The sequence below is a fragment of the Lithobates pipiens genome, unplaced genomic scaffold (genome assembly GCF_037356315.1).
Source record: "Lithobates pipiens isolate NorthernLeopardFrog02 unplaced genomic scaffold, aLitPip1_a1.2 Scaffold_13, whole genome shotgun sequence".
Lineage (NCBI taxonomy): Eukaryota > Metazoa > Chordata > Amphibia > Anura > Ranidae > Lithobates > Lithobates pipiens.
In genome coordinates this window covers 418,269,515-418,281,748 of record NW_027507718.1, presented here as the reverse complement: position 1 = coordinate 418,281,748, position 12,234 = coordinate 418,269,515, and the positions used below count along the sequence as shown (strand labels likewise).

The window sequence follows — 12,234 nt, the reverse complement described above, 5'->3', positions numbered from 1 at the left end:
TCAAAGAAATTTGATTTTGATTTCTAAAATGATTAACTCTATTAGGTCTGATAGCAAGGATTTGTTTTAATGAGTAAAGCAGCCAAGCAAAGATTTTCTGTTACTAAAGCAGGCCATAGATGGTTTGCTTCTCAGCCGGTTTAGCAGGGGCTGGCTGAGATTCGAACCTTGTATGGGCAGGCTGAATGTACCCAAGTTGATTGAGCGATAAACTTGGGTACAACCAGCCTGTTGGATTTTACCGGATTCCACCCCGGGTGCCGCACATTAGGGGGGTGTAAGTCTGGGGGTGTGCAGTGTGATCCGGAGAGAAGATCGCAGCAGGGCCATCATAATGAGTGAGTGCCCCTGCACTTTCCCAGCTTTGTAAGCATCTGAAGTTCATTGGGTCGGCAGAGGGCCCAGCGGTACGGGGGAGGGAGGCTGCCTGTCTCCCCAGTCATCCAATCCGGCAGTCTGTCCCTCAACAATCTTCAATGTCTCCTGAGTCCAGAGGCAGCTGGAGTTGGTGGCCGAATCCAGGGGTGTGGCTGCCTCCTCCACTCCTCCCAAAGACTCGTTCCCTGGCTGATCCTGCAGCTGAAGGAAGAGAAAGAGGAGAGCACACAGGAGCCATGAGTGTCTGCATCTGCAGCTATGCTGTAAGTGAGAACATTGGCACTGTATTAGACATGTGCGCCATCACTAAATTTGTTTAGTTTCATTCCGTTCCATTTCGTATTAGCCATTAATTCGTATTTCATGTCCGAAATTCTATTTGGATTCATACGAAATACAAATTTTTGTTACGTTCGTTAACTTATTGTAACAATTACGAACGTTCATTAGGATGAATTTATCATTATGAGGGGCTCCCACCATTCCTGTGCTGTGCTCATGAGGGGCTCCCACCATCCCTGTGATGTGCTGACTTCATGGGTTTTTAACTTCATCATAACGAATAATCGTTATTAACGAACATTCTATTTTGTCAGATTCTGAATCTCCCATCAACTACCAGTACCAGTCTCCCACTCCCATATTAAAAAGGTAATTTTCCCAACCCTCACTAAGCAGCAGAAAAAAACCTCTGATCGGTCAACACAACACCAGTCATGTTTCCGTTGTAATGGAATTTGGATCCGAAATTCGTAAACGAAATTTTGTATTTCATACAAAATTCAGAAGCATAGCAATTCATATTTCGGATCCTCCCGAATGTACGAATTTACGGAAATTCGTACAAAACTAATCACACGTCTACACTGTATACAGCCCTAATCTGCCCCTATAATACCATATACTGCCCTAACCTGCCATAATACCCTATAAAGCCCTAGCCTGCCACCATAATACCCTATACTGCCCAGACCTGCCATCATAATACCCTATACAGCAGTAGCCTGCCACTATAATACCTTATACAGCCCTAGCCTGCCACCATAATATGATATACAGCCCTAGCCTGCCACCATAATACCCTAACCTGTCACTATACCACTCTAACCTTCTTAAATTGAGCTGCAGTCGCGGCACATCACAACATGTGACGCTGTTGCTCAAAAGAAGCTCCTGCTCCTTTTTAAGCAACAAGCTTCGCACACTGTGATTTTTTTCGAGGGTTTGGGATGCATGAAATAGGATCCACCCCGGGTACCAAATGCCCTAGGTATGCCCCTGCATGTGATTATTTCTAGTGGTTGTTACAGACACTAGCAGTAATCACTGTGTTCTCCTGGTGGGGATGGCTTTCCCAACCCCCACCTGCTGAGAGGACACAATGGCTCAGAGGAAGGGATGCCCCCATTGACACTGACTGTGTTGATGGAGGAATCAAGCCATTTTCTTGCCTGAAACCTGTTGCAGGCAAGAAAATTGCTCTGTCTATGGCTGACTTTAAGATTACCGGATGTTGCTGGTTTCTGGGACAGTCCCCACCAAGAAAAAAAAGTGTCCCTGATTGTGTCACCATTTAGCTGCAATATTTTGCTTTGCAGGCACACCAAATTTAACTCTGTTAGGCTCCATGCACACTAGGAGCAGAAAAAAACATCAACGTTTTAACTGGAAAAACGTGGTGTAAAAAACACGAATTGAGAGCATATTGTACAAATTTAGGTGAGTGTAGCGGCCACAACCTTTTGCTGTGTGGCCTTGATTTGTTGGGCTTACCAGTTACAATCTCTCGGCCTGTTCTGCCACGTCTAGGTGTTCCCAGGGTTCATACCCAACGACTTGAACACTGACACAGATGAAGTCCTGAAAAAGGTATAAAAAAGGTTTTATTTTATTTACTTTCAAATAACACAGTCTCTCTTAGGGCATGGGTGAAGAACTCGGGCACTTTGAACTGCAGGTCTAGCACTTCCACCCAGAGAGTAGCCACTCACAGCTGGGTACTTCAAGGCTGAACAGATCTCTAGCTAGAGATCATGGCAGTCAGCACATTGACTCTAAACTTGAAACGGTCCTGTGAACGTGGACAAGTTGTAACTAAAGTTGAACAGGAACCTTTTCCTCAGCACCTGGAATGTTTCCCGTCTCCTCAAGGGTACTGGAAAAGCATGAATTCATCAATGTCCTTCCCAACTCAGTAACCAGGCACTTCTCAGGATGCCTCTTGGCAGCCCTCCTCCGAAGAGTCCTCCCCCGGTCACTTCCACGAGCTGTGGTGCCTCTCCAAGCCGAGAGCACACCCGAACACCTTGAATCCTCCCTCAGTTACTGTGCCTCGGACCAGCCGGGTCCGTGACTCGGGAACAGACGGATCCCTACCCCCGGCCAGACGGGTCTATCAGGGGCCTTCCACAGGAACATGTTCCACGGCTACCCCGGTCCTGGAACCATAACAGACCAAGTGGGTCTAACAAACTCCTCTCCCCAAACACGTGACCCACACCCCTTAAGTACCCCTTCCCAGACTCCTCAGCAGGCCCCGGCACTCCCACTGATTGGTTCCAAGAAGGCTGATACCTAAACATCCAACGAGACTTGATTCTAGCCTGTCATGTGCACCTCACCGTTCACATGACCAGGCAGAACTTCCAAACACAGCCTGGTGTTAAGGCCCACCTACACAATTACCCTCAGAACAGTAGGGGTAGCAAAAACTAAATTTACATGCGTGTGACATTTTGTCCAAAATGTCATCCGCTACACAAGTTTATGAGCATTTGAGATTCCAGGTGTATTTTCACTTAATAACTCTCCCCTCTGCAAAAGCAAATAAAAAAAACATTGAAACTTGACATTATCAAGAGATAACAGTAGTTTAGGAGAAATTACATTTTTACAGCTCCTAAACTTCTCAAGAACTCTCAAGAAAATGCGATTGAGAAGGTTTTTTTTTCCTGCCTCTGAATGTCCCTGTCAGAAAATGTCTGTAGTCATTATAATGTGCAAAGACCCATAGAATACAATAGAAGTACTTTTACAGGCTGGTGAAAAAAATGTCAAACGCCTGTTTTTTTTGGAAATGTGCATGGAACCTTATGCCGCGTACACACGACCGGACTTTCCGTCATACTAGGTCCGACGGTCTTCCCAACGTACTTTCGGTGGAGTTCCGGCGGACTTTCTGAAGGAACGGATTTGGCCACACACGTACGGACTAAGTCCATTCGAAAGTCCGTTAGTTTTGAACGTGATAGCATAAGACAGGACTAAAAAAGTAAGTTCAATAGCCAGTAGCTTCCCTTGCGTCATATTTGGTCCATCGGACCAGCATACAGACAAACGGTTTTCCCGATAGGAATTGAGTCCGTCGGACAGATTTGAAATGATCGGATTAGCCCACGCACGATCAGATTGTCCGATGAACTGATTCCGTCGGACCTAGTCTGCCGGAAAGTCCGGTCCTGTGTACGCGGCATTACTTGTTTATTGAGGTCAATCGGACCATACCACAGCCACAAGCCAAATACTTGGTTGTATTTCAATACAAAATCCCCCTTGGGTCTGACAAAAAAAAAAACAGCCAAAAAAGGATTCTGGACATGCTTTTCTACCTCCCTCCATGGAGAGAGTGATCCATCATGAATCCAGGAAGGAGGCCTTAGTGTAGGCTGCTGATCCACGTGTACCACATAGTAACATTTAACTTACTATGAGCTCAGCTATACCTGCTGCTGAATCTGTCTCTCACTGCAGAGCCACAATCACCTGTTCTACGCTTCTAAAATATGGACAGTATGGGAAGTATTAATTAAAATGGAAAGGCAAATGCTGAGAAAGCACTTCAACACAGCAGGATCCTGGGGGCCTGAAATTGTTTCTTTTTTTCCTGTTGGCAGCCTTTACATGTTAATTTATAATCTCCTAACCTTTCAGAAGTTTAAAAATGTTAAAGCAACCCTGTCACTAGAGATGAGCTCGATATTCGGGTCGAACACAAGTTTGACTCGACCCTCAGGTGTTTGCCCGTTCGTGGAAGAATGAACATTTAGGGGGCGTTCGCAGCAAATTCGAGCGAAGCGGAATTCCCCATAATAAAAGCAGGCAGATTATTCAGTTAGTGGCAGTGTATTTGATATACATATATCAATATATACAGTCAGTCTTGTGTGTGTGTGTGTGTGTATATATATATATATATATATATATATGTGTGTATGTATAATTTATTTTTATATATATATAATTAGTGTGTGTGTGTGTGTGTGTGTGTGTGTGTATATAGGGCATGAAAAAAGATGGAAGGAAAAAAAGGCTCCACATAGTGCATGAATCTGGATGAAAAAAAATTATCTTTTGGATTTATTAAAAAATGAATAAAAATGTACAATCACCAGTGATCACATAGAAAATATAGCATGGTATCGGAAACACAATGAGATAGCAACCCTGATATATATTAGAGCTGATACTGATTCAAATTTTCGTGTTCGATCAATTTTTTTTAACCACTTCAGCCCCGGACCAATAAACACCTTAAGGACCAGAGGTCTTTTTCCAATTTCGCACTGCGCTGCTTTAACTGGTAATTGCGCGGTCATGCAATATTGCACCCAAACGAAATTTGCGTCCTTTTCTTCCCACAAATAGAGCTTTCTTTTGATGGTATTTGATTGCCTCTGCGATTTTTATTTTTTGCGATATAAATGAAAAAAAGCGAAAATTTTGAAAAAAAAAGATTTTCTTCTTTTTGTTATAAGAAAAATCGAATAAACTAAATTTTAGTCATACATTGAGGGCAAAATTTATTCAGCCACATGTCTTTAGTAAAAAAAAATGTCAATAAGCGTATATTTTTTGGTTTGCGCAAAAGTTATAGCGTCTACAAACTAGAGTACATTTTCTGGAATTTACACAGCTTTTAATTTATGACTGCCTATCTCATTTCTTGAGGTGCTAAAATGGCAGGGCAGTACAAACCCCCCCCCAAATGACCCCATTTTGGAAAGTAGACACCCCAAGGAAATTGCTGATGGGTATGTTGAGCCCATTGAATATTTATTTTTTTGTCCTAAGGGATTGAATAATGACAAAAAAAAAAAATTTACAAAAAGTTGTCACTAAATGATATATTGCTCACACATGCCATGGGCATATGTGAAATGACACCCCAAAATACATTCTGCTGCTTCTCCTGAGTACAGGGATACCACATGTGTGGGACTTTTTGGGAGCCTAGCTGCGTACGGGACCCCGAAATCCAAGCACCGCCTTCAGGATTTCTAAGGGCATAAATTTTTTTTATTTTACTCCTCACTACCTATCACAGTTTTGAAGGCCATAAAATGCCAAGATGGCACAAAACCCCCTCAAATGACCCCATTTTGGAAAGTAGACACCCCGAGCTATTTGCTGAGGGCCATGTTGAGACCATTGAATATTTTTTTTTTTTGTCCCAAGGGATTGAATAATGACAAAAAATAAAAAATAAAAATTTTTTTGCAAAAAGTTGTCACTAAATGATATATTGCTCACACATGCCATGGGCATATGTGAAATGACACCCCAAAATACATTCTGCTGCTTCTTCTGAGTACAGGGATACCACATGTGTGGGACTTTTTGTGAGCCTAGCCGCGTACGGGACCCCGAAATCCAAGCACCGCCTTCAGGATTTCTAAGGGCATACATTTTTTTTATTTTACTCCTCACTACCTATCACAGTTTTGAAGGCCATAAAATGCCAAGATGGCACAAAACCCCCCCAAATGACCCCATTTTGGAAAGTAGACACCCCAAGCTATTTGCTGAGGGCCATGTTGAGACCATTGAATATTTTTTTTTTTGTCCCAAGGGATTGAATAATGACAAAAAAAAAAAAAAAAAATTTTTTACAAAAAGTTGTCACTATATGATATATTGTTCACACATGCCATGGTTATATGTGGAATTGCACCCCAAAATATATTCCGCTACTTCTCCCGAGTATGGGGATACCACATGTGTGGGACTTTTTGGGAATCTAGTCGCGCACGGCACCCCAAAAACCAATCACCACCTTCAGGATTTCTAAGGGTGTAAATTTTTGATTTTACTCCTCACTACCTATCACAGTTTCGAAGGCCATAAAATGCCAAAATAGCACAAAACCCCCCAAAATGACCCCATTTTGGAAAGTAGACACCCCAAGCTATTTACTGAGAGGCATGTTGAGTCCATGGAATATTTTATATTTTGCCACAAGTTGCGGGAATATTACAAACTTTTTTTTTTTGCACAAAGTTGTCACTAAATGATATATTGCTCACACATGCTATGGGCATAAGTCAAATTACACCCCAAAATAAATTCTGCTGCTTCTCCCGAGTACGGGGATACCACATGTGGGGGACTTTTTGGGAGCCTAGCCACGTACGGGCCCCCGAAAACCAAGCACTGCCTTCCGGATTTAAATATAAAATGCTACCAAAAAACCTGTTAGCGATGGCAGGGATCAGGCCTGACTCTGCGATCGCTGCAGTTATGTGTTTAGTGTTTTGTAAGTGACAGTGATCGATCGATACTGCACTTGGGTGGGCTGGGCAGAGGGGGAAAACGCAGGTGCTAGCAGGTATCTGGGCTGATCCCGCTAACAATGCGTTTTTTTGGAACCCTAAACTGCTGGGGACGCTAGTATAGATCTGATCAGATCAGATATTGATCTGTTCAGATTCTATACCACTACGGGAGGTTTATGCTTTGCGCGTGGGTGTTAGCGGTACTGGCACTAACCTAGCGCTGCCTGGGGCGACGCAGACCCTGACCCTAAAACCTAATTGATATCACCCGCCGGGTGATCAGGGGGTTAAACCTTTATTGGGTAATAAATGGTGGGTGCCCTGATGCTATAAAAACAAACTAACCAGAGTCACCCGTAACACTTATACAGTGATCAGTGGTGAAAGGGTTAACTAGGGGCAATCAGGGGGTTCAAATTTTTATTAGGTAGTATATGGGGGTCCCTGGCGCTATATAAAAACCTGACGGGGAACCTAAATAACTAACTGGCTAACCAGCGTCACCGGTGACACTTATCGGGGGGGGTTTGTGTGCCTGTGTGTACCTACATGTCAGTGTAGTGTTGGTGCACACTTACTTTGTGTCTTCTCCTCGTAGTCCGGTCAAAAAGACCGCCCCGAGGAGAATGACATCACTTCCTCCTTCCTGTGTAAACAATACACAGTGGGAGGAAGCTTCTCATTGGCCAGGAGCGATCCAGAGGGGGTGGCCGAAAACCAACGGCCATCCCCTCATCACGGAACGCTCCTGGAGCGAACCGGACCGTCGTATCCAGCGGGAGGGGGTCCGATCGGACCCCCCACCCGCTGGAAGGCAGGCACGTACATGTACGTGCTTGTGCCTGCCTGTGCCATTGTGTTGACGTACATTGGCAATACGGCGGTCCTTAAGTGGTTAATCGATTAATTATAACGCACATACAGATCCAACTACTTTTAGCTGATCTTCTTGCATTGCAACTCTGCATTTGACAGTGGTAAATGTGGTATACACTATAACACCCGACATTAGTTAGTTTTCACAATCCATGACTTAACTTCACAGTTCACACAAATACGTTTTAAATTCAAACTGTTGCACTGACATAAGTAATTTATTTTTTCCACAGTAGCGTGACAATCCTTCCACCTCCAGTCTAACTAATCACTCTCACCTTATGGCATGGCATGGACCTCTGTGCAAACAGGTGGTCATGCAAGCCGGTATCAAAAGGGTTAACACGGACCATAAATTTTTCTTGCGTCTCCTTAAATCTCAGCAAGGACGCCAGGACATGAGTAGAAAGAAGAGATCCAAGTGCTCACCGCTTAAGATTAAATTTTTGTGTTCAAACACAAACTACTCACATAAAGATGATAAAAACACAGCATGTAAAGTCGATAGTCGTGTTAGTTCTGTAGGGCTGCAGCGGGTGATGTCATGTGCAGCTCCTCCCCATATGCGTTACGTTCAATCAGAACTTCAACGTCACCGGACTCCTCCCCCCTTCCCTTTGTTAGCAGACGGAGGCACTTGGGGAAGGGGGGGAGGAGTCCAGTGACGTCAAAGTTCTGATTGAACGTAACACAACGTCACCGGATCTCCAACGGAACTCCCTGAAGACTCGGAAGCTGGTGGAGAGGTGAGTACCGATCAAAAGAATTTTGATCAACCAAAAAAATGTATTGATTAATCGAGGAATTAATCTTTAATTTCCACAGCCCTAATATATATATTATAGAAATAAATTAGGGCTGTGGAAATTAAAGATTAATTCCTTGATTAATCAATTAATTTTTACTCTGCATCCAGTGTAGCCTATATCTACAGTTCATTCCGTGGTGTACTATTTCTAATATACTTCAGGTGGTGTATTAATAAATATATATATGTAGCACTGACTCCCAAAGGAGCTGCTGGTTTGAATTGGGACTGCACTCTACCTAGAAACCCCATTAACTTGACTCAATTCCCTTGGCACAGCTGTGGTGCAATGTAATACAGTCCAATATAAAGTAATGCAAAGTACTTGTATTATACCCTCAAGATCCACTGGCTCCACCTGGTGGGGAAAAACCAAACGCAACACAACTGGATACTTAACCAGAAATAGTTTACTGTAAAATATTTAGACAGGTGGTTACAGTAACTGTGCTGTCATCCCAACATAGGACGACAGCACAATATATTTCAATATAACACAATATAAAACATGTATGTATATATTTGTGTAAACCTGGGAGCTCCCCTGCTTTAAAGGCTATACATGAGGCCTCACTTAAAGTACTTCAATCCGGGGTCTTCTTTTCTTCGCTAGCTAAAGTCACTCCTTTGTATTTGTAATCCAAAGTTCATGGAGGATCAAGCTGAAATGCTCTTGGTATAACTTCAGTAACTTATTTACAACCGCTTGAGGTGCCAAGTCAGATAGTGAGGTGCTCAGTGTCAGTTGCTCTGCTACACCTCTGTGAAACTGCAGGTTCTGGTGAGGCTTGTATGTGAGTCTAACTGCGTGGAAAGTTAACAGGCGGTGGGCCGCAACCCGCTCACCAACCGGATCCAAGTTCCGCATGATCAATTTGGGCCGGTGACTGTATCTTGCCTTCCCGTCAGCTGGGCCAGATGCTCTGTATCACTCCGCTGAATCAATCTGGTTCTCCGATTCTCCGCTGAGTGTCTTTGGACCTTCTCAATCTGGCTACCATCTTTCAGGCTCCATCAGATCACCTCGCAAAACAAAACAGGCTGGCGCTCTGCAATGGCTGTCGGCCTCTGTTTCTCAGGAAGCCTCTCCACAGATCCGCACAGGCAGGCAGCATGGTCCCAAGAGACCTAAAATGGCCGTTCAGGTCCCTTTTATTCCCTACCCAGCACGCACTGTGTAAGAGAGTGTTCATGGGTAGGTCACACCGACTCCTGGGTAACAAGGTCAACCTTCAGAATCCAAACAGTCACTTCCTGTACAAAACCACAGTAACGTCCATATACCTTACATTTAAAGCATGCATAACCACATCAATAGGCAAGGATGTCAACGCTACACACACACACATTATATATATATATATATATATATATATATATATATATATATATATATACTCTGTATCCAGTGTAGCCTATATCTACAGTGCATTCCATGGTGTGTACTGTTTCTACCACACTTCTGATGGTGTACACAGTACACAATACAGTGCAGCTGCTACTACTTTTCTGGTGGTGTACACAGCACACAATACAGTGCAGTCGTAGTGCAGTTGCTACTACTTTTCTGGTGGTGTACACAGTACACAATACAGTGCAGCCATAGTGCAGTTGATACTACTTTTCTGGTGGTGTACACAATACACAATGCAGTGCAGCCGTAGTGCAGTTGCTACTACACTTCTGGTGGTTTAAACAATACACAATACATTGTAGTGTGGTGTTGCAAAACAAAATATACATCATGTTCGGAAGGCCAACAAGGAGAGGCAGACTCTCACAGGTTACTAAAAGAGGGTAAGCAGCCTCTGTGCCTACAGTCAACAGTGCTGGTCGTGGACATGGTACATCCTCTGCAGGTAGCGGTGGGGCATGCTTTTTTTTCTGCTGCTGGCAGTGTTATTGAGCCAGAACATGCAGAAGAGTTGGTGGAGTGGATGACAAAGCCGTCCTCATCCTCCTCATCCTCTGTCACCCAGGTTCAGAGTAGTTTGCCTTCCAATGCAGCTGCCAAAGCAGGCTATTCCACCAGCTCCTTGTCCACAGTCAGTCTTTCCGTAGTTCCACCATCATGTGACAAATAGGGAGGGTATGATGAGGTCACTGACTCTACTTGGGTGCCTCAGAGAAGAGAGGAGGAGGTGGCACAAATCCAATGAGGCAGGATGTCCTCTAGGGGGCAGCGACCCCTACTGCATCACACCGCAGAGCTTCGCAGGTGCAGGGCGCTGTTGACTCCCCGCTGATTTTGAAAAGTTCCTTGGGGCCTTTTTTGACAGATGTGCAGCAGATCGCACTGTTGCTGTTTGCAACCTATGTCTGAAGCGGATCAAGCATGGCCAGAACAGCAGCCGCTTGGGGACCACATGCTTGACCAAACATATGATGTTTAAATAGCATAAGAAACTTAATTAGCATGTCCGTTGGCAACCGTTGCAGTCCTTTGGCAACAGCACTTGAAAGACCCACATCAAAGAAAAAAGGCAGACTTCTCCTTGCTCCTCATCTGGGATCCATTATATGTCTCGCTCCCTGTACTAAGTAGTCTTGACTGATACACTTAAAACAAACTCTGCATTACATACCTGTTATTACATGTGTTCATTGTCCCAACAGCATTCTTTAAGGTAGGCTCTTTCAAAGTGATAGTTTTTTGTGTATGGGAAAGTGAATGCAAGCAAAGCTTTTCATTAAATGAACCTATGCTTACTTGGCAGGGGAAATCATGATCACAAAAGGTGGTACTCCCAGGGCAAGGCTCATCCATTACACTCCAGGTGTGTTGACCCCTGCAGTTTTCCAAAATGTGTGAAACTTGATTGCATAGTTTGTGGTAGTGGGGGACTTCGCGCTTGAAAAAAATAAAATAAAGATCCTTTGTCCAGGTTTATGTGTGTCTGTTAGACCAGTGTTTCTCAATTCCACTCCTCAAGGTGCCCTGACAGGTCATATTTTCAGGATTGTGGTAATTACTAAGGTAGTGAAACTGATCAAATCACCTGTGTGAGCTAATGGAAATCCTGAAAACGACCTGTTGGGGTGCCTTGAGGACTGGAGAAAAACTGTTAGCCCTTGTAAACACGGTCGGACATTCCGATGGAAAATGTCCGATCGGATTGTGTTGTCGGATAATCTGACCGTGTGTGGGCTTCATCTGACTTTTTCCGTCGGAATGTCCGACCAACAAAGTTTAAGAACTGGATATAAAAATTTTCCAACAACATGATCCAATCGGACTTTGTCCGATCGGAATTCTCTACAAACGATCGGACAAAGTGCCACGCATACTCAGATCAAATTCCTAGACCAAAGCTATTGGCTAGTAGCCTGAACATAGTCCCATCGTAACTAAATAACGCCATCACGTTACGAACGATCGGATTTTCCGACAACTTTGTCCGACCGGGTGTATGCAACACCAGTTTCGGACAAAATCCGTCTGATTTTGTTGTCGGAATGTCCGACCGTGTGTACAAGGGCATAGACCGTCACTTGTTGCACAGTATTTTGTGGGTACAGGGACTGTGACATACAGTATATGTACAGTGTATACAAAGAATAGGCACAGGTACTGTTTTATTATCCCTTTTAAACCACTCTCATGGTTGAGCACAATTTGGC

General features: G+C 43.9%; 1 pseudogene; it reads left to right on the top strand.

Annotated features, from left to right (window-relative positions):
• The first annotated feature begins 11,315 nt into the window (after positions 1 to 11,315).
• LOC143979934 (U1 spliceosomal RNA) lies at positions 11,316 to 11,468 on the top strand (annotated as a pseudogene).
• The last annotated feature ends 766 nt before the right edge of the window (positions 11,469 to 12,234 follow it).